This window comes from Triticum urartu, chromosome 2, assembly GCF_003073215.2.
Source record: "Triticum urartu cultivar G1812 chromosome 2, Tu2.1, whole genome shotgun sequence".
Classification (NCBI taxonomy): Eukaryota; Viridiplantae; Streptophyta; class Magnoliopsida; order Poales; family Poaceae; genus Triticum; species Triticum urartu.
The window spans coordinates 239,822,665-239,844,084 of NC_053023.1; positions in this window are offsets into that span (position 1 = coordinate 239,822,665).

The following is a 21,420-nucleotide window of genomic DNA, read 5'->3' on the forward strand; positions in this document are numbered from 1 at the left end:
TCAACTGAATTGCTTGAGGACAAGCAAAGGTTTAAGCTTGGGGGAGTTGATACGTCTCCAACGTATCTACTTTTCCAAACACTTTTGCCCTTGTTTTGGACTCTAACTTGCATGATTTGAATGGAACTAACCCGAACTGACGTTGTTTTCAGCAGAACTACCATGGTGTTATTTATGTGCAGGAGCAAACGTTCTCGGAATGACCTGAAACTTCACGGAGACACTTTTCAGAAAATAAGAAAAATACCTGCCAAAGATGAAGGCCAGGGGGCCCACCGTCTTGCCATGAGGGTGGGGGCGCGCCCCTACCTCCTGGGCCCCCTATTGCCTCTCCGACTCCAACTCCACCTCCATATATCGAGTTTCGATGAGAAAAAATCAGAGAGAAGAAATCATCGCGTTGTACGATACAGAGCCGCCGCCAAGCCCTAAAACCTCTTGGGAGGGCTGATCTGGAGTCCGTTCGGGGCTCCGGAGAGGGGAGTCCGTCGCCATCGTCATCATCAACCATCCTCCATCACCAATTTCATGATGCTCACCGCTGTGCGTGAGTAATTCCATCGTAGGCTTGCTGGACGGTGATGGGTTGGATGAGATTTATCATGTAATTGAGTTAGTTTTGTGAGGGTTTGATCCCTAGTATCCACTCTACTCTGAGATTGATGTTGCTTTGACTTTGCTATGCTTAATGCTTGTCACTAGGGCCCGAGTGCCATGATTTCAGATCTGAACCTATTATGTTTTCATCAATATATGAGTGTTCTTGATCCTATCTTGCAAGTCTATAGTCACCTATTATGTGTTATGATCCGTTAACCCCGAAGTGACAATAATCGGGATACTTATCAGCGATGACAGTAGTTTGAGGAGTTCATGTATTCACTATGTGTTAATGCTTTGTTCCGGTTCTCTATTAAAAGGAGGCCTTAATATCCCTTAGTTTCCATTAGGACACCGCTGCCTCGGGAGGGTAGGACAAAAGATGCCATGCAAGTTCTTTTCCATAAGCACGTATGACTATATTCGGAATACATGCCTACATTATATCAATGAACTGGAGCTAGTTCTGTGTCACCCTAGGTTATGACTATTACATAATGAACCGCATCCGGCATAATTCTCCATCACTGATCCATTGCCTACGAGCTTTCCATATATTGTTCTCCGCTTATTTACTTTTCCTTTGCTATTGCTATCATTACTACAAAATACCAAAAACATTACTTTTACTACCATTACCTTTTGTTACTGTTACCACTATTATCATATTACTTTGCAACTAAATACTTTGCTGCAGATATTAAGTTTTTAGGTGTGGTTGAATTGACAACTCAGCTGCTAATACTTGAGAATATTATTTGGCTCCCCTTGTGTCGAATCAATAAATTCGGGTTGAATACTTTACCCTTGAAAACTGTTGCGATGCCCTATACTTTTGGGTTATCAGTAGGCATCGCCCCTTCTTTCGAAGGAGGTAGCATGCTGGATTCCGGAGCAGCCTCGGTCTCCGGAATTGAGTCTGGCGGAGGGTTGAACTAAGTACGGCCCTCCCCACCAGTCTCCATGGGGATTGATTCCCCTTGGTGTCCGGCGATGGGGATTTCGCCTTCTGGCGCCTCCTGAGCCTCTCCCCCGCCTGGAGCAATCCTTCAGGACAGTACCTCTACATCATCCTTGGCCTTGGGGGAGTGAGTGACTAGCTGTGAGTCGCTGGCCATCGCCTTGGAATCCAGTGAGCCTCCTGACGAGGATCGCGGGGACTTGATGTGGGCCGGACTACAATAACATAATCAATTATGTTAATGCAATAAGGAGGAGACATTTTATGGGCGGGTGTAAGTCTTAGCACTTACGATGCGGCCAGAGGCTTAGTGTGGGAGTTGTGGAGGCCACCCTCTTCTTCCTCCCCATCAGGGGGAGAGTCGTTTTCTCCTCCTCCTCATCCTCGTCGTCTTCGGTGGCAGGGGAACGGGTCTTGTCTTCGGACGTCATGTCCGAAGTGCCCTTGCGGCGGGGGCCACTCCAGACACCCTTGGCCTTTCCTGTGGCCTTCTTTTCTGGTGCCTTATAAGGCGCTGGCTCCAGCATCTTCGCTAAGCACGGGATGACTCACTACTAGGAAAAGGCCTACTAGTGGTGCACCAGTTTTGCCTAATAATGGCGCACTACTGGTGCGCTACTAGTACCACGCCACTAGTATTTTTTACTAATGGCGCACCACTGGTGCGCCATTAGTATACCAAATACTAATGGCGCACCTGTAGTGGGCAAGTGCGCCATTAGTATGCCTAGAGGTGCGCCATTACTATCTGACTTAGTAATGGCGCACCACATAGAAGTGCACCATTAGTAATTATTTTTTTCAAATATTTTTTCAAATATTTTTTTAATTCTTTTTTTAAATTCAAATTTTTTTCTTAATCACGGGTCACTATGGCTTAATCTTGGGTCAATATGCTTAATCTCAGGTCAAATCGCACTCCATGGTCAAACTTCCCGAAAGGTCACCCATCCTCACACTACTCCATCCCAAGAACGCTTAACTTCAGAGTTCTATCCAATCCCAGCACCAGCTCACTTCAGATGCACTTGTTGCTATATCTAGCATATCAATCCTATTAAACCTTGTTGATGTTTAGGACTTTGTTCATGTTCATGAGTGTGATGAAATTTTGAAAAAATATTTCAAACTTCCATTCATATTACGTATCATATTTTGAAAAAAAATTCCCGACAAAAAATCGAAACTAATTTTTTTTCTGTTACTAGTGGCGCACCTAGCATACGGTGCGCCACTAGTAAGTTTGAAATTTTTTGAATTTTTTTGCCTCCAGATCTTAAAAGCCCCGTAACTCTTTTTTGTTCGGTTTTTGAGGATTTTGAAAATGTTTAATGGGGTTCCCCTAGTTAAATTCGGATGTAACTTTTCAAGTAGATGGTTTTTCATATAGAAAACTTTTTGATCCGAGTTCGTATGCAAAAGTTATGCCCATTTTACAAATTCCAGTAGATGATTTTGTAAATTTTCCCAACAACTAGACGACATATCACATGGGAAACTTATTTTTTTATTTTTTTTGACATTTTCATCATTTTCTATTATTTTTTAAAACTGAAAAGGCGGTCCACGGGGGGGGGGGGGGGGGGGGGGGTGCGTGCGAAGGAATTTTTGGGCCAAGTTAGCGCACCACTCCCACGGTGCGCCATTACTAGTTTTCAAAAAATATAAAAAAAATTGAAAAAAATTTACTAGTGGCGCACCATGGATGTGGTGCGCCATTACTAGTTAAACTAGTAATGATGCACTATCCCCTGGTGCGCCATTACTAGTTTTGAAAAAAAATAAAAAAATAGAAAAAAATTGATTTTTTTTACTAATGGCGTACCGTGGATGTGGTGCGCCATTACTAGTTTAACTAGTAATGGCACACTATCCCCTGGTGCGCCATTACTAGTTTTGAAAAAAAAAATAAAAAAAATCTTGTTACTAATGGCGCACCAACATGTCTGGTGCGCCATTAGTGTCAATTTCATCTATAGCCCCTAGTGTCAATTTCATCTATATAGTAGTGGCGCACCACATGTCTGGTGCACCATTAGTGTCAATTTCATCTATAGCCCTTTTCCTAGTAGTGACTAGTTCTTCAGGCAGGGGAGCCGGACACTGGATCTGCTTCGCCTTCTTCAACTAGTACTGGAAAATCAATGATAATAAAAGCTTAGATATCACCCTTGAAACAAGCAAGTAGGAGATGTGTTGAAAATAACATACCTAGTTGGGCAGGTGATTTATGTCGTGGCCACGGTCCTAATCTGTGGCCGGCGGTATCTCGTTGCTCTTGAAGAGCAACTTCTAGGCATCTTCATGAGCTGTTTCGAAGAGCCTTTCCAAGGTGTGGTGCTTTTTCGGGTTGAAATCCCATAGAGGGCAGCTTCAGCTCTGGCAGGGGAGGATCCGACACACCAGCATCACTTGAGTTATGTCGACGAGCTTGATGAATGCGCGTTTGCAGCGCAATCAGCTCGTCTGACAAACACTAGTTCGGGCTCTTCTCGACCTAGGAGGTAAGTCGCACAGGAGCGCCGGAGTTGAATGCTGCAGCTGCGGCCCAGGTGGTGCCGTAGGGTTCGGTTGTGTAGAACCATTGTTTCTGCCATTCCTTGACAGACTCCACGAATGTGCCTTTTGGCCAAGAGACATTGGTGAGCTTGCTCACCATGGCGTCCCCGCACTCTGCGTGCTGTCCATCCACCATCATGGGCTTCACGTTAAAGGTTTTGAGCCATAGCCCGAAGTGGGGGTGGCTGCGGAGGAAGGCCTCGCACACGATGATAAACGTCGAGATGTTGAGGAAGGAGTTCGGGGATAGATCGTGGAAGTCTATCCTGTAGTAGAACATTAGCCCGCGGATGAAGGGGTGGAGTGGAAACCCTAGCCCGCGGAGGAAATGGGGTAGGAACACTACCCTCTCGTCGGGCTTCGGCGTGGGAATGATTTGTCCTTGGGCTGGAAGACGGTGGGCGATTTCCTTCGCCAGGTACCCTGTCGCCCAAAGCTCAGCGATGTCCTCCTCCTCGACGGAGGAGGCCATCCACTTTCCTTGACCTCCGGATCCGAACATGGTTGAGTGCTTTCTCGAGTGGGATGCAGATGAGAACTTGGGCACTAGAGCCCAAGAGTGGAAAGGAAGGAGGAAGGCATGAGGAAAGAAAGAAGAATCTTATCTCCTAATAAGGACAGTGAATATTAAATGCCACCCTCCTCGCCTCAGAATTCGCATGCTCCCAAGGGTTGTATAAACGACACGGTTGGGTTACCCACACCCGTATTAATGATAATCTTGCGATAAGGCGACACGACCTCTGCTTTGACAAGACATGCCAATGGCAATTGCGTCTCGAAACATGGAGCGGCCGGCAAAAAACTGTTCAAAATTATGACCGGGTGGAAGTAATGTCATGTTGTAAAAGTTGTCAGCAGATTGGACTCGTGTATTATTATATTCTCTCTATGGTTGTGTGTAGAGTATGTTACATGTTCAGATACGATCAATTCGTCCAAAGACTATTTTGGAGTTCGGAAGGAGGAACCCGCCTTGTAATGCCGAAGAAAGCACTACGTGCCGGATACCTTGTCATTGAAGCCAGGTTCAGGGGCTACTGAGGGAGTCCTAGACTAAGGGGTCCTCGGGCGCCCGGCCTGTTAGCCATGGGCCGGACTGATGTGCTATGAAGATACGAAGACTGCACCCGTGTCCAGATAGGACTCTCCTTGGCGTGGAAGGCAAGCTTGGCGACCGGATATGTAAATTCCTTTTTCTGTAACTGACCCTAGATCCTCCCGGTGTCTATATAAACAGGAGGACTTAGTCCGGATAGCAGACTCATTATCATAGCCATACAAGCTAGACCTTTAGGGTTTAGCCATTACGATCTCGAGGTAGATCAACTCTTGTAATACTCATATTCATCAATATCAATCAAGCAGGACGTAGGGTATTACCTCCAAAGAGAGGGCCCGAACCTGGGTAAACACCGTGTCCCTTGTCTCCTATTACCATTGACCTTAGCTGCACAGTTCGGGACACCCTACCCGAGATCCGCCGGTTTTGACACTGATAGAAATATTTTGCTGAATGTGAGCTTCATCATTTTTTCCTTTATGTCTTTGAACCAAGTGATTCCAGTCAAACAGATGGGCGTAGTGAAAACCGTCAACTCCAAGCACGACTGAAGAATGTTATTTCTTTAGACACCATGAAGCAAGCTCTAGAGAGGAAGGATGAGGAAATCGCGAGCGCCCAGAAGGTGGCCAAGGAGAAAACTGAAGTAGCTGAGAAAAGGCTGGCTTTAGTCGGCAAGCTCGAAGAGGATACGGCCGTGAAGACTGCCGTTGAGGAAGGGAAGAAGGAAGCTGCTCAGCTTAAGGAGGAGAAAATCATCCTGACTAACAAGGTGTTCTAGCTCAGTCGGAAGAGGGATCAGCTGGAGGAATACTTGGGGGGCCTGGCGAACATGTATATCTCGCTAGAAGGTATCCTTTCTCACCCGAGTGAATTCTCAAGAGCTTCGAAGACAATGTTGCTGTCGACTCACTTTTTTCCTCTTTCTGCGGAGTTCTGCCAGAACTTCGAGCAAGAAACAAAACATATTGAAACAGGTCTAGACCCCACCAAATCACTCGTCAAGGATGATGTCGCTATGAATGTCCTGCGACTTGAAGCTCGCCTTGACAGTGTCCTGGGGTACATCGCTCGACATAAGGTTGCACTAACAAGGATAGACAAAGAGCTGTGGCCAGAGGACACACTTCAGAACGACCATGATTCACTGATGACTCATCTCAATGACATCCCTGGTCGAGTGCAAGCATGGAAGAAAACAGCTGCCCGTTGCGGAGCCGATGTGGCGCCCTCACTTGTTCATGTCCACTTCAAGAAAGCTAGGGAAGACAAGCTGAAGGCTCATGAAGAAGCTCTAATTTGAAGGTTTTACGGAGACCTTCTTCGATGCAGCCACTAGGAGTGCAGACTGCATTGATCTGGACACCTTTGTCGAGCCTGCGAGTCCTTCGCCTGGTGCGTGAAAAAACATTATGATCCAAACTATTTTGCCTCGGAATGCCGAGGGATCCTGTATCCGTTAAACTCGTTCGGGTCTATCACCCGAGTACTTTTGCTTTCATTTCTAAACTTGATTGATTTATCCGAATATTACTTTCTGGTTTATTGCATATTCTGAGTGAACGGATTTATGTACTTAGGCGAGGGCAGGCTCGCAGCTAAGTTTCGGAGTGGGTGGGATTATCCACTCGGAGTAGATTTTTAACTTAGGTGAAACTGGTTCGCGGCTAAGCCCCCGAGTGGGAGGGATGCTCTCCCCTCAGAGTTGTTTTTTAACTTAGGAAAACTTGGTTCACGGCTAAGCCTGTGAGTGGGAGGGATGCTCTCCACTTGATGTAATTTTTTAACTTACGTGAAACTGGTTCGCAGCTAAGCCCTCGAGTGGGAGGGATGGTCTCCACTCGGAGTAGTTTTCTAACTTAGGCTAAACTGGTTCGTGGCTAAGCCCGAGAGTGGGAGGGATGCTCTACACTCAGAGTAGATTTTTAACTTAGGCGAAACTGGTTCGCGGCTAAGCCCTCAAGTGGGAGGGACACTCTCCACTCGGAGTATATTTTTAACTTAGGTGAAACTGGTTTGCGGCTAAGCCCCCGAGTGAGAGGGACGCTCTCCACTCGGAGTATATTCTTAACTTAGGCGAAACTAGTTCACGGCTAAGCGCCCGAGTGCGAGGGATGCTCTCCACTCGGAGTAGATTTTTAACTTAGACGAAACTAGTTCACGGCTAAGCCCCCAAATGGGAGGGATGCTCTCCACTCGGAGAAGTTTTTTTACTTAGGTGAAACTGCTTCATGGCTAAGCCCGGCTATTTTTTGAGCTTGCGTTGGTTTTTCCCTTGAAGAGGAAAGGGTGATGCTGCGAAGTAGAGTAAGTATTTCTCTCAGTTTTGAGAACCAAGGTACCAATCCAGTAGGAGACAACGCACAAGTCACCGAATACCTACACAAACAAACACCAACTTGCACCCAACACGATAAAGGGGTTGTCAATCCCTTCATGGTTATTTACAAAGTGAGATCTGATAGAGATGGATAAATGGTAAAGTAATATTTTTGGTATGTTTGGTTTATGGAACAGAAAGTAAAAGATTGCAAAGTAAGTAAATAGGAAACTAAAATTGTAGATCGGACACTTATATGATGGAAAGTAGACCTGGGGGCCATAGGTTTCACTAGAGGCTTCTCTCAAGATAGAAAATATTACGCTGGGTGAACAAATTATTGCCGAGCAGTTGATACAAAAGCGCAAAGTTATGACGATATCAAAGGCAATCACGATGGCATTAAACCCCTTCCATGACGGCATTTGGAACCGTCGCCTAGTGAGTGACGGCGATAAGGGGTCCTTCCCACACCACCCAAAATCGTTGGGGATAGGGACCCTATAGTACTCCTACTCGTTTGTATCCGCACTGCCATCGCAGTTGGTATTCTTTGGTGCTACGTTTACAATGCGCGGCCCATCACAAACGGTTCACTATTATAGAACATGTATGATGCGCGGCCCATCACAAACGGTTCACTATTATAGAACATGTATGATGCGCGGCCCATCACAAAAGGTTCACTATTATGAAGATTAGCTAATTTCTGTACGAGTGTCGAACAGGATTACGAAACGTCGGACTGCCGTAACATCTTGTACATGACAACTAGCGCACACACTATTCTGTGGTGCAAAGTTTATGATGCATACTTCATAAGAAATAATTCATGGTTGCGAATCGTGTATGATAAGGCAACTAACACCAACGTTTATTTTGCCCGCACCGTTCGTGATATTCTCTGACATCGCACACGCTTTGCAAATGGTAACTGTGTGCATGCTGGCACACATTTCCTCTTTGTAAACTGTCTTGAATTATGGTGTATATCGCAAATGTTTGTGTTTTACAAACCATGTGTGCCGTAACGACCTGGAGAGTGTAATTTCGCTGTAATTTAATTGTTGCTATTTCAAATTGTACCGTATTTGAATTTGAATTTGAATGCATGCTACAGCTTTATTCATATCCATCAGGTTCAAATAACCAATGTATTATTCGATTCATAGGTACATATGTTCAAGAATTACGTAGGAATCAAATTGTCAGGACCTCGATCCTAAGCCACATTGATGTAGCATGTAACAAATCATATCACTTTGCGGCCTCACGCACAAAATCCCCACGGGTGCCACCTTACCTAGCCCGGGACCGTTTGCGCCTTTTGGCTCACGTATATGATAGTGTCGCTAGCATCCATATGACAGAGAACCTGGGCCAACATGACTAGTCGTGAACCCAATGTGGCACTAACTTACATGGACAGCATACATGACCCAACGAGTGAATTCAGGATGTAGCAGCTGGGCTAGCAGGACTCTGGGGATCTGGGCTGTAGCAGGCTAACAGGACTCGAAAGACACCGCGTGACATTTCCCCTAAGGGACAGACATAGGATAGAAGAATGACACATGCCGGCCAGCCTAAGTGTTCCAGAGCAGTAGCAAGCTACCATGGCTCAGCGGAAGCACTAGGAGACATTTCCCGGTAAGAGAGACTACCCAAGATAAACAACTAGATTGTCGGATCCCACACATACCAAGCATTTCAAAACATACACACAATATGCTCGATATGTGCAAATACAACATGGCATCACAACGAAACTCTACAACTCAAAGTATTTATTTATTAGGCTCCGAGGAGCCAAGTATTACAAACATGGGTATCATGACCCAACATACAGAGCATACAAGCAACAAGCACATGCAGAAGCTTAACTTGTCTGAGTACAAACAACTACAAATGAAAAAGACCGAGAAGCCCGACTATCACCAAGACCCTGCCGAGGGCACAAGATCGTAGCTGAGGTAACAAGCTAAACGTCGAAGTCCACACGGAACTACTAGCGAGACTGAAGTCTCTCTGCAAAAATATAAATTAAGCAAACGTGAGTACAAATGTACCTAGCAAGACTTACATCAGAACTAACTACATATGCATCATTATCAACAAAAGAATGGTGGGGTTTAACTACAGAAAGCCAACTTTGACTCGGTGGCTAACCTGAACTACTACTGTAAGTAACTGTTTTGAGGTGGCGCACACGAGTCCACGTATTCACCAATCAATACACCACTATGGATCCACTCCCGTCTCCCTAAGAGAACGCCATCCATAGAACTCATGCTTATCTTGCGCATTTTAGAGTATCCACATTCACTTGTCTATGAACTGTAAGGCAACCCTGAAGTCCTTTACCGCGGACACGGCTATTTGAATAGATCATTTATAACCATGCAGGGGTGTACTTCTTCACACACGCTCTCGCACTTACCACCATGTACATGTCATGTATCTCGGCAACCTTCAAGCGGAAGCATGGCGTGGGAGTCGGCCATGACCTGACTAACCACGCAACTCTCTAGTCCAGGTTTATCGCCTATTCGGGTTCCATCCGCAAGGAGATCCAGCCGGGGTTTCACTCACGGGCCCAAACGATGAGAGCAGGGTTCCCGAGGCACCAAACGGGCATCTCAGTACACCGTGCCTCGTGTCTCTACCGCATCATAGCCCACCCCTAGGGTCAGCCCTATGCACGGCCCCCAACACATATCATACAAAAATCAGAAACTAGTTGCAAACTCTTGGACAGAGATCGAGGCGATTAATAAGCCGAGAGGGGCCGAGTTACTGGAACCCAATGTGTGGTAGTAACTATTCATGGATCACAAACACAGAACTCAGTTCCTGAGGACGGTTTCAATGAGACAACCCACCATGTACTCCTACATGGCCTCTCACTGCTACCTTTACCAAATCGTGTTCACACACTTAGCTCTCAACAGTAGGACATGTTCACCACATTCCATTTCATCCCCGATGAATCAGACCTGACTCAATTCTAAGCAGTAGCAGGCATGACAACAAGCAGGAATGAGTAGGCACATCAGAGGTCAAACAACTCCTACTCATGCTAGCGGGTTTCATCTATTTACTGTGGCAATGACAGGTCATGCAGAGGAAATGGGTTCAACTACCGCAACATGTAACAGTTGAAACATTGTTGTTCTAACGCAGCAAAAGAGAGCAGAGGCGAGAGAGTGGGATTGTATCAGAATGAACAAGGGGGTTTTGCTTGCCTGGCACTTCTGAAGATAGTATAGTTCTTCATCAGTGTCATCGATCTCATCGTCGGAACCACGTCTACTAAGAGGGGACAAATACAGGCAACAGAGAAGAAACACAAACAATGCAATGCAACACTATGATGCATGAATGTGGCATGGCAATATATTGTGGTTAGAGCTAATGCAGCTAACAATGATTTAAATGAAGTTGGTTTGAACCCTAGGTTCAAATTCAAACTCCATATGTTAAAGTTCATATGCCATTTAATTGATTTGACCTGATCAGTAGGTATAAGTTGCTCAAACATGCATGAAAATGGTACAGATGGATAGATTGGATTGTTCTGATTATTTTTCATATATAATTTATTAAATTCTGAGCTACGGTTGATTTTTTATGATTTTTAGAAGTTTTAACTATTTTCTGAAATTTCCTGAATTATTTCAAACCCAGGAAATCACTTATTGCGTCAGCACCATGTCATGCCTGCGTCAGCAGGTCAACTGCAATGATCGGGGTCAAACCTGACGTGTGGGGTCCACATGTCAGTGTCATAGGTTAAACAGGGGGTTGTCTCTAATCTAACTAAAAGATGAGGGCGCACAGGCCCACTGTTAGTGAGCAAGGGGTCATTAGCTTAGGGATAATTAGTGGTTAGGCCGGCGTTTAACCGCCAGCGACAAGAAGACGCGGCGGCGAGGCTTGGGTCTCGCCCTCCAGCGACCAAACGAGCGGAGGATGGGTTCTATGGTCAGCTAGGGGTGCACTGCGTCCATTGGTGCGGTTTGCCTCGCCGGGGACAGACCGGAGCGACGGCGGTGTCAACGGCTGTGGCGGCTGGAGTTCGGCCGACCTCGGGGACGAGGCTACGAAGCATGGAGGTGAACCAGTGAGTGATACGGGTCCCTGGAGATTCTCTGAGCACGATGAAGCGCTCAAACGCAAGCTCCGGTCGCTAGGGTGACGGCGGTTACATCGCCGGCGATGTGGAGCTCACGGGCACGGTGGCGGTCGGAGCTAGAGCTTGCGTGGGAGTGAGCGGAGAGGGGAAAAAGAAAGGGGAGCTCAAGGTGGACTCGCAGAGTAGGTCAGTGGGCTCAGGGGCAGCCTGGAGACGGTGAATCGGAGCCAGGGATCTTCGGTGCCCATTGGTGAAGACAACGATGTTGGCATCACTACAGGGCTCCCTGTGTCGCGTGGCTCGGCGATGAGGGAGAGGGCAACGTGTCGGAGCCATTGGGATGTACGGAGAGGGGTAGGGTGGCCGGTCGACATGCAGGCGGCGGACGGTGGCGACAAGCTCCGCTCGGGCGCGTGTGGGGAGAGAGCAGAGGAGGGGGAGGAGCGCTGGGAGAGTGAGAGGGTCCGGGGGGCTTGTGTGGTGTCGCAAAAGGCGTCCAGGGGGAGGGGCAGCCAAGCAGGGAGGAGGTGGTGGCGCGGCTGCCGCATGCCCGGCACGCAGCTGCTTCTCCTCCTGGCAAGAGGAAGAAGACAACGCTGCCCCTGATGGGTTGGGCCTCTTCTGCCAGGTAAGAAGGCCGAGGTGGGATTTTCTCACTCTCTATTTTTTTTGTTTCAATTTTGTTATTTTTTCCATTTTCTGCTACTAAGTTGGCTTTAGTAAAAATACTAAAGCATTTAATAAAACTCTTGAAAATATTTGTGGGCACTTCTTGAATATTTCTTGTAGCTCTCATTCAGTTTCAGGATTATTTGAGCATTTAAAATAATTATAGGATTTAAATGCCCTAATTCAAATACCATATGGCTTAATTCAAAAATTCCAGAATGTCCTAGAAACATGTGCACAATTTTTCGCAGAGGTTTTAACCTTTCTAAAAAATGATGAACATTTTTTAAAGGCATTTGGGTTCATTGAAAAAGATTTCATTTGAACCTATTTGAATTTCATTTGGTGCTAGGGTTTATCAATCCCCATTTCAATTTTCAAATAAATTATACATGATGCATGGATGCTTTAATGCAACTAGTTACAAGCAATTCTAGGGCTGTGACACAAATAAAAAATGATGAACCACAATTGTATACTTGTACTATTAAAGACTATAAAGAAAGAGGAGAAATACATTCTGGTTGGTGAACAAGGTGAAGCGGAATGCCCATATTGTGCACTCCTCCATGCAGAAGGCACGCACGACTCTATTCCAGCCCCTTGTGATGGCCGACCGCCCATGCTTCACGGTCTTCATGAAAACATCTAGATAATCATCGTCTTCTGGTAGAAATACTTTAACCTTTCCATTCCCACCAATCATGTAGTTTGAGAGTTAATCTTGAGTAAACTGCTTTGGCAACCACTGCAAAGGAAAAATATTCAGACATTGTCATCTTAACACAACTCATTATGGGCAGTAAAAAGAAAGCTGCAGAGTTCTTACTTACCATCTTGTAGTTCGTTGTTGTCTTGGATTAAGTGTAAAAAAATATTTTAATTGCCATCTTTGGACTCATTTGACTAACAATATTTATTAGCTTCCACACTTGATGCTGGTTCATCGATATCTCATTGCACCATACGTAGAAAGGGTCAAAGCGCGGATCTTTACCAAAGACATATGTACCTAAAAGCACCAAGTTAATATTAGAATCTAAATAGCAATTGCAGAATGATGTAGTACAACACTCTTTTATAATATCTTATAACATCCAATATAATCACATATTAGATGAATTAACATCTTATATTACGGGCCGGAAGGAGTTCAGTGCATTCTTACAAATTATCGGCTGATTAACTGCTACTATATCCATGGGTTATAGTTAGTTTGAGCTAGTTCGGGCTCAAATAGCCCTAAAGTATATCTAAACGTGAGGGCTAGTTTGAGGTTGTTGCATCTATAACCCACCCAAAAAAACTATCCAACCCAAGAGGTGCTAATTGGAGCTAGTTCTCCTAGTGCATTTATTTTCAATATAACCATGCCATCCAAACAACTCGTGAGCTGGAAATTAACTCTAACCTCTAGCTAAGTTGAGTATCCAAACAGGGATGTGTTGTTGTTGTTGTTGCTGTTGCCATTGCTGCTCTTCTACGAATATCTAGACAACATCACAACATTAATGTAACACTCTTCCTTGTTGCTATGTAGCCTAGGATTGCATATTTAGACATTAAGTACAGTGCATGTTGCTATCCTAGTTAACCTAACGATAAATGGGTTGCAGACATATTTAGTTAAAAGTCCGATTCACCGATTAGTGCCTTATCAACCCCCGACCTATATGGTACCACCTACCGATATCTTGAACAATGAGCATATATAAACCAAGGGATGAAACTAACCTCGATGGAAAATAGTAGTCGTTCCCAAAATTATCCATGGCAGATAGAATAATCTCAGAAAGATAGCTTCAGTGTGCAGGTTTAAGGATGGTAGTAAAGCAAAACAAGTGGAAAGGTGTGTTAACTGCAACAGGCCTGACATTTAACAACAAGCAAACATAGTCATCCAAACTGGTATTATGCCGGTCTAAGTACACTGGTTATTGTTAAATAAAAATGGAAAGGCGTGTTAACTACAAGATGCAACAACCAAATGTAGTCATTCATAGTGGTATTGTGGAAACTGGTAGTGATGAAACTGAACTGCATAGTGCATACTTGCACATACAAAACATCACGTTGTGAATAACTGGAATAAACAAGGCATACTATGAACAACCAAAGATAGCATTTGAAACTGGACATATGCTAACTACAAACAACCGAACAATCAAAAAACTTTAAAAGAGGCATATGCTAGCTATAACAGGCTTAACAGCAAAGAAAATATATGCATTCCTATTGGTATGTTTAAAACTGGATAGATGAAATGTACTGCACAGTAAATAATTGCACATATAGGGCATCACATTGTGAACAACTGAAATAAACAAGGCATACTGCAAACAACTAGATATAGCAATTAAAACTGAACATATTCTCACTACACTACAATAGGGACTCGACAAAACAAATCATGGGTTTCCTCCTGTGAAGAGGCATGGCAAAATAAATCATGGGTTTCCTCACTTGTCATAGATGGGCTCGTTCCCGTGGGAAGAGCACAGACCCTGGATGCACTCCATGTTGTCCGCAGATGGGCTCCTTCCCCTTGGAAGAGCACGGCTATTGGGTGCCCTTCCTAATGTCGCAGACGAGTGCTTTCCCCTTGGAAGAGTAGATGGGCTCTTTCCCCTTGGAAGAGCCGGAAAGGGTGCCCTCCTCGTTGTCCCCGTCGATGAGGTCTGACTTGGAAGCTGTGGATCTCAAGCCAGCGTTGCAAAACGTGTCATTTAGAAATGACAAAAGGAGCTCGATGGCGATGTAGGATGGAAAATTGTTGATAGTGAGCCATAGGAGATCAGCGTCGGGGCCATGGATGAGATCAATGGCGGTTGAACCCGAGGGCTTGGGGGTGGGCCACTTAACCTGTGTCATTGCCCGCCTCAGGCCGTCGCCGTCATTGACCTCTATGTCCTAGCCGGTGGCCGAGACATGCTCGCATACTCTAGCCTGCTACTTGAGTGCCAGCCACCAGTAATGGTCGTCAGCTTCGTCGGCGACATCTGGCAAAGAGACTGCGATACATCTCTTTTGGGCCAGTCACTCCTCGAGCTCCACGAGAAGCATAGCTGGGCTTAGGCTGTGACGCTCTGGAGTGAGAGATGGGGATGGGGATCTGTGGGGAAGGGGGCTTTTGGCAAGCATCATCTAAGAAACTCATGGAGGTCTGGGTATGGAGATCCATGGGTAAGCTGCACGGGCCAACTGGTAGATGTTAACAAGGGAGGCCTTGCGGCGGTGGCAGGGACCTTGCTAGGGTTTCGACCGAGGAAGGGGGTGTGTGTTGCGCACGCCTGAGGAGGTTTTGGTGTGTGTGTTTGTGGAGGGGGGCGGGGGTTTCTTGAGGAAATGATGCGGGTACTGAAAATTTTACTACGCGGGAGTCAAACGCGGGAGTGAAATGCCGGGGCAATTGAAAATTTTGATGATGGTGCATCGCACATGGTCCGGAGATAACAATCGTGTGTTATGAAACAGAAAAACCCTCGAGCCGGGAAGATATTTTCGAGGGATGCAGGAGGGATTGGGAACAAGAAACATCGCACATGGTCCGGAGATAACTACCATGTGTTATGAAACAGAAAAACCCTCGAGGCGGGCATATATTTTCTAGGGATGAAGGCGGGATTGGGAACAAGAAACATCCCGCACGGTCAAAACACAATAACTGTGTGTTATCAAACAGGAAAAAGCTGCAGGTGAGTAGATATTTTTCAGTGGGGAAGCCTCGTGGAGCCTAATGTACTGTGCGGATGTGTGCGCGATAGGGGCACTGGCGTGGCACACTGTTAGTTTGAGTGAAACCGTGTCTGTTGCATCATCCAACTTGTCTAATGTTCATAAATTTGGCGAAAAATGATGCGGGAGAGGTTCAGAACACAACCACACTTGCATGTGGACCAAATTTATGTATGAAAAGGGTGGTTTGATTTTCAAATACCAAATGCAACTTCGATGTGGCACCTATCTCGCAAAGTGCACGGTATTGCATGCGCCCCTCATGTCGGCACACAGGGGATCCTAAGCTATGAATGCATGCCCCCTCCCCCCCAACTGAGGTTCACCTAGCAAAGTGCGAATTATAGCAGCCCCCCTCCCTCGAGTCGGCACGAAGGGAATCCTAAGCTACGAATGCATGCCACCACCAACCAAGGTTCACCTAGCAAAGTGCGAAGTAGCTAGCAGCCCCCTCCCTCGTGTCGGCACGAAGGGAATACTAAGCTATGAATGCATGCCTCACCCCCCACTGACCGAGGTTCACCTACCAAACTGTGAAGTAGCTCGTAGCCCCCCTCCCTCGTTTCGGCACAAAAGGATCCTAAGCTATGAATGCATGCCCCCCCAACCGAGGTTCACCTAGCAAAGTGCAAAGTAGCAGCTAGCAGCACCCCCCCTCGTGTCGCCGCGAAGGCAATCCTAAGCTATGAATGCATGCCCCCCAACCAAGGTTCAGCTAGCAAATTGCGAAGTAGCAGCCCCCCCCCCCCCTCACACACACACACACTTTCAGTCCGCGGGCCAGAGAGGCATCTCTCACCAAGATGGATCGTAAAACAGACCAAGAACAATCCACCTTGGTCGTACAACCTCTCTCTTGTTGTTGGTCAAAGTGATGGCCGTCCATGTGACCCTGGAGATGGGCTAGCTCGCTAATAATCATGTAGTAGCTAGTCCCCGAAGACAACCACTGCATGTGTGTGGCCCAAACATATGTATGGAGAGGTGTGTTTTTGAGTAAAAATGGAAAAACTTTGATGTGGCACCATGATTTCGAACTAGAAATCCCCACACTAAGTGAGGGTTAGGTTGACGATGCATATGTATGTTACACCATACTTCAAGCCAATGACGGGGATTCATGCATGCATGCATGCATATATATTCGCTCAAACTTAATTAGGTCTTAATCTCACCATGACCTATAGTATGCTAACACGAACCAAATGAAGAATCCGCCATCGTAACCTATCTTGTTGTCGGTCAAGGTGATCATGGATGTCCACGCCGGCCCATGAATGTATAGGCTTGTAGCCGATAACCAGGCGAGGGAGTGTACCATTCAAAGGAAACCACTACATGCATATGTAGGGTGGTGATTCGTGCATGCATGTTTGAATACCATTTCACAACATTGATGTGGCGCATGCGTCAAAATTCGTACGCTTGATCCCCACACAAAGCAACATCGGTTCATGACATATAGTTGTACTAGCCACTTAGACTCGATGGGAGGGATTCATGCATACACATGCATGTGTGTGTGCTCAAACTGTATCATGCGTGTCATACAAGAGCATGACATATATATATACCATATTACAAGAAAAAAAATCCCCTCCCAAGTCAAATTAACCTCTCTTGTGTTGTTAGGGAAAAAGTAGTGATGGACCAAGCGGGCCCACAGATGGAAAACATCGATATCGCTGACAACCGCTTAAGTGGGTGCGAGAGGATAACGACCACCGCTTTGCATGTGGGCCAAACATATATATGTTGAATACCAGAAATGCACAACTTCGATGTGCCACATGCCTCAAAAACCGTAAACCATGCACCCACACATAGCAAGGTTCACGAAATGTACTACATATGATGGTCCTCTTCCCCCTCTTCACCGCATACTATATGCTCCTGTCGTAATATGTACAACCCAAAAGAATCCTCATCGATTGTGAAATTAATTAACCTTTCCCGATGTAGGTCAAAGTTATGCATGCATATGCATCGATGATGGCCTCATGGGCCCAGAGACGGAAGCATCACACGTGAGTGTCCTAGCTAGGATAACCACCGCGTGCATGCATGTGGCCCAAAGAGGTGTTGTGTGATATTTGAATAGCCAATTTCATAATTTTGATGCGGCACGTGCCTCGGAAATGGAAAAGTCCTAACAATGAGTGAGATGTACTTCTTCACGGGCGCGTACGTATAGTATATATGCTAGTACCCTCCCACCTCTTCGATGCATACTATATATCACTGATAACCCACAAGTATATGGGATCGCAACAGTTTTCGAGGGTAAAGTATTCAACCCAAAATTATAGGTTCGACACAAGGGGAGCCAAAGAATATTTGAAGGTATTAGCAGCTGAGTTGTCAATTCAACCACACCTGGATATTAATTATCTGTAGCAAAGTGGTTTGATGGTAGTAGCAGCAACAATAGTAACAGTAACATTGGTAGCAGTTATTTTCTAGCAAGTGTAACAATTATGATAGCAATAGTAACTTAGCAGAAACAATAATGAAAATTTCATAGGTATTGGATCGATGACTTGTTGGATGATATTCATCATGCGACAGTTATAACCTAGGGCGATACGACACTAGCTCCAGTTCATCGATATAATGTAGGCATGTATTCCATAAATAGTCATACGTCCTTTATTAAAGGAACTTGCATGACATGTTTTGTCCTAACCTCCCGTGGCAGCGGGGTCCATGTTGGAAACTAAGGGATATTAAGGCCTCCTTTTAATAGAGAACCGAAACAAAGCATTAACACATAGTGAATACATGATCACCTCAAACTACGGTCATCACCGGGAGTGGGCCCAGTTGTTGTGAATCCGGGATTGCAGGGTCATAACACATAGTAGGTGACTATAACTTGCAAGATAGGATCTAGAACATGGACATAATGATGAATTCATAAACGGTTCAGAACTGAAATCATGGCACTCGGGACCAAAGTGACAAGCATTAAGCATGGCAAAGTCATAGCAACATCAATCTATGAACATAGTGGATACTAGGGATCATGCCCTAACAAAACTAACTCGATTACATGATGAATCTCATCCAACACCTCACCGACCAGCGAACCTATGAAGGAATTACACACTCCCGGTGCGGAGCATCATGGAATTGGCAATGGAGAAGGGTTGGTGATGATGAAAAACGAAGATCCCCCTCTCTGGAGCCCCAAAACAGACTCCAGATTTGCCCTCCCGAGGCCGAAGTGGGCTTCGCGGTGGCTCCTTCACGTGGATCGCGATAATTCTTTCTTTTTCTTTTTTCTCCTAAAATAGGGATTTATAGTGTGAGGGTTAAGGTCTATGGGGATACCAGGTTGGTACAACCCACCCAGGGGTGCTAGGAGAGGGGGGCGCGCCCTGGTGGGTTGTGCCCATCCAGGCGCCCCTCTCCGGTAGGTATTGGCTCCAAAAATTCTTATATATCATATAACAATTCCTCGCAAAGTTTCGTTCCATTCCAAGAACTTTTATTTCTGCACAAAAACAACACCATGGTAATTCTGCTGAAAACAACCTCAGTTTGGGGTCAGTTTTGTTCAAATCATGCAAATTAGAGTCCAAAACAAGAGGAAAAGCATGAGAAAAAGTAGATATGTTGGAGACGTATCAACTCCCCCAATCTTAAACCTTTGGTTGTCCTGAAGCAATTCAGTTGATAAACTGAAAGTGGGAAATAAAAACTTTTACGAACTCTTTTGCTCTTGTTTGCATAAATAAGCTTAAACAACACCCAGGTTTTTAGCCAACATTATAAGTAACCATGTTGAGAATAACTCCTAAAGATTATAATGACTCATATCAATGACATAATCAGCTAGCGAGCAATAATAAGATATCTCAAACAGCAACACGTTGTCAAAACAACCATAGTATAATATGACAATAGTGGTATCTCGCTAACCCTTTCTGAGATCACAAAACATAAATACAGAGAACCTCCCAAATTCAAGTAGCAGCTAAACATTGTAATTCATGGTAGAAAAGATCCAGTCATGATGCACCCACATTAGCTACACACAATGCATAAATCATGACAACTATGCTCTACTCAGTTTCTGGCGCTTGTTTTAGAAGGTAGTGACACAACATAAAAGTAAATATATATTCCATTCACAGAGGGAAGCAGTGATTTGTAGAGGTGCGAGAGCTCAATTTTTAAAACAGAGGTAAATGATATTTTGAGGCATGCACCTTTCTCATTTACTTCACGACCATCAGTTATCAATATCTTCCATGGTAAGAATGCTAGTGGCGGTTCCCAAGCGATAAAAGTAAAGGTTTACGCCCCCTCCACTATCAATCACACACCACGGCCGAAACAACAGGTGCCATCCATACCAAGATCAGTCCCGGGGGAGTTATGTTTAATTATTTGCATTTTGAGTTAGGGACTGGTAATCCCTATTACCGCCCATTTTCTCGTGCGATGGCGAGTGAATAAACACTCGACCTGAGAAAAACCCGCTTAGCATGGAAGATATCGACCACCTCCTATCGTTCCATCAATGATCCAGGCACACAAAATGGGTAATTTTTAGAAGTTTTTAGAGGTGGCACATGCAAATTTACTTAGGATGGCAGGGTAATACCGCATATAGGTAGGTATGGTGGACTCATCTAGAATAACTTTGGGTTCAAGGTTTTTTATGTACAAGCAGAATCCCCACTTATTACAGGCGAAGGCTAGCAATTTAGATTGGGAAGCGGCCAGCTAGAGAGCAACAACGATCACAACCATGCATTATGCGTAAGTAACATTGGACACTAGCATGACTAGGATATGAACACCATGAACATAAACATTATATAGGCTATGTTGGTTTTGATTCAACTACATGCATGAACATGTACCAAGTCAAGCCACTTGAACATTCAGAGGAGGATACCATATCATCATACTACATCACAATCATTTTAACACTATGTTGATATCCAAGATAAATTATTATCAACTCCCAGCTACTTATGCATGGCATGAGAAACTATAATCTCTAATTGTCATTGCAAACATGTTTAATCATAACGGCCTGAAGCCTGGATGCTAGGCTAAACATGTTTACACAAACAGAACATGTCGAGTTCATACCACTTTCTCTTTGCCATGGCCAGTTCATCGAATGTCGTCAGTATTGCCTTTCACTTGCATGACCGAATGATATGAAAAATAGTAATAGTGCAAGAGTTCCATGGAGTAAGATGGAATCTGCAAAAAAATTATTCAACAGGGGAAGACAAGGTAAAATTGGTTGTTTATTAGTTCGACAGTTATTCATATGAGAGCCACTCAACATTTTCATCATGGTCTTCTCCTTGGTAAAACTCGAATAAAAAGAAAAGAAATTCAGAGAAACATAC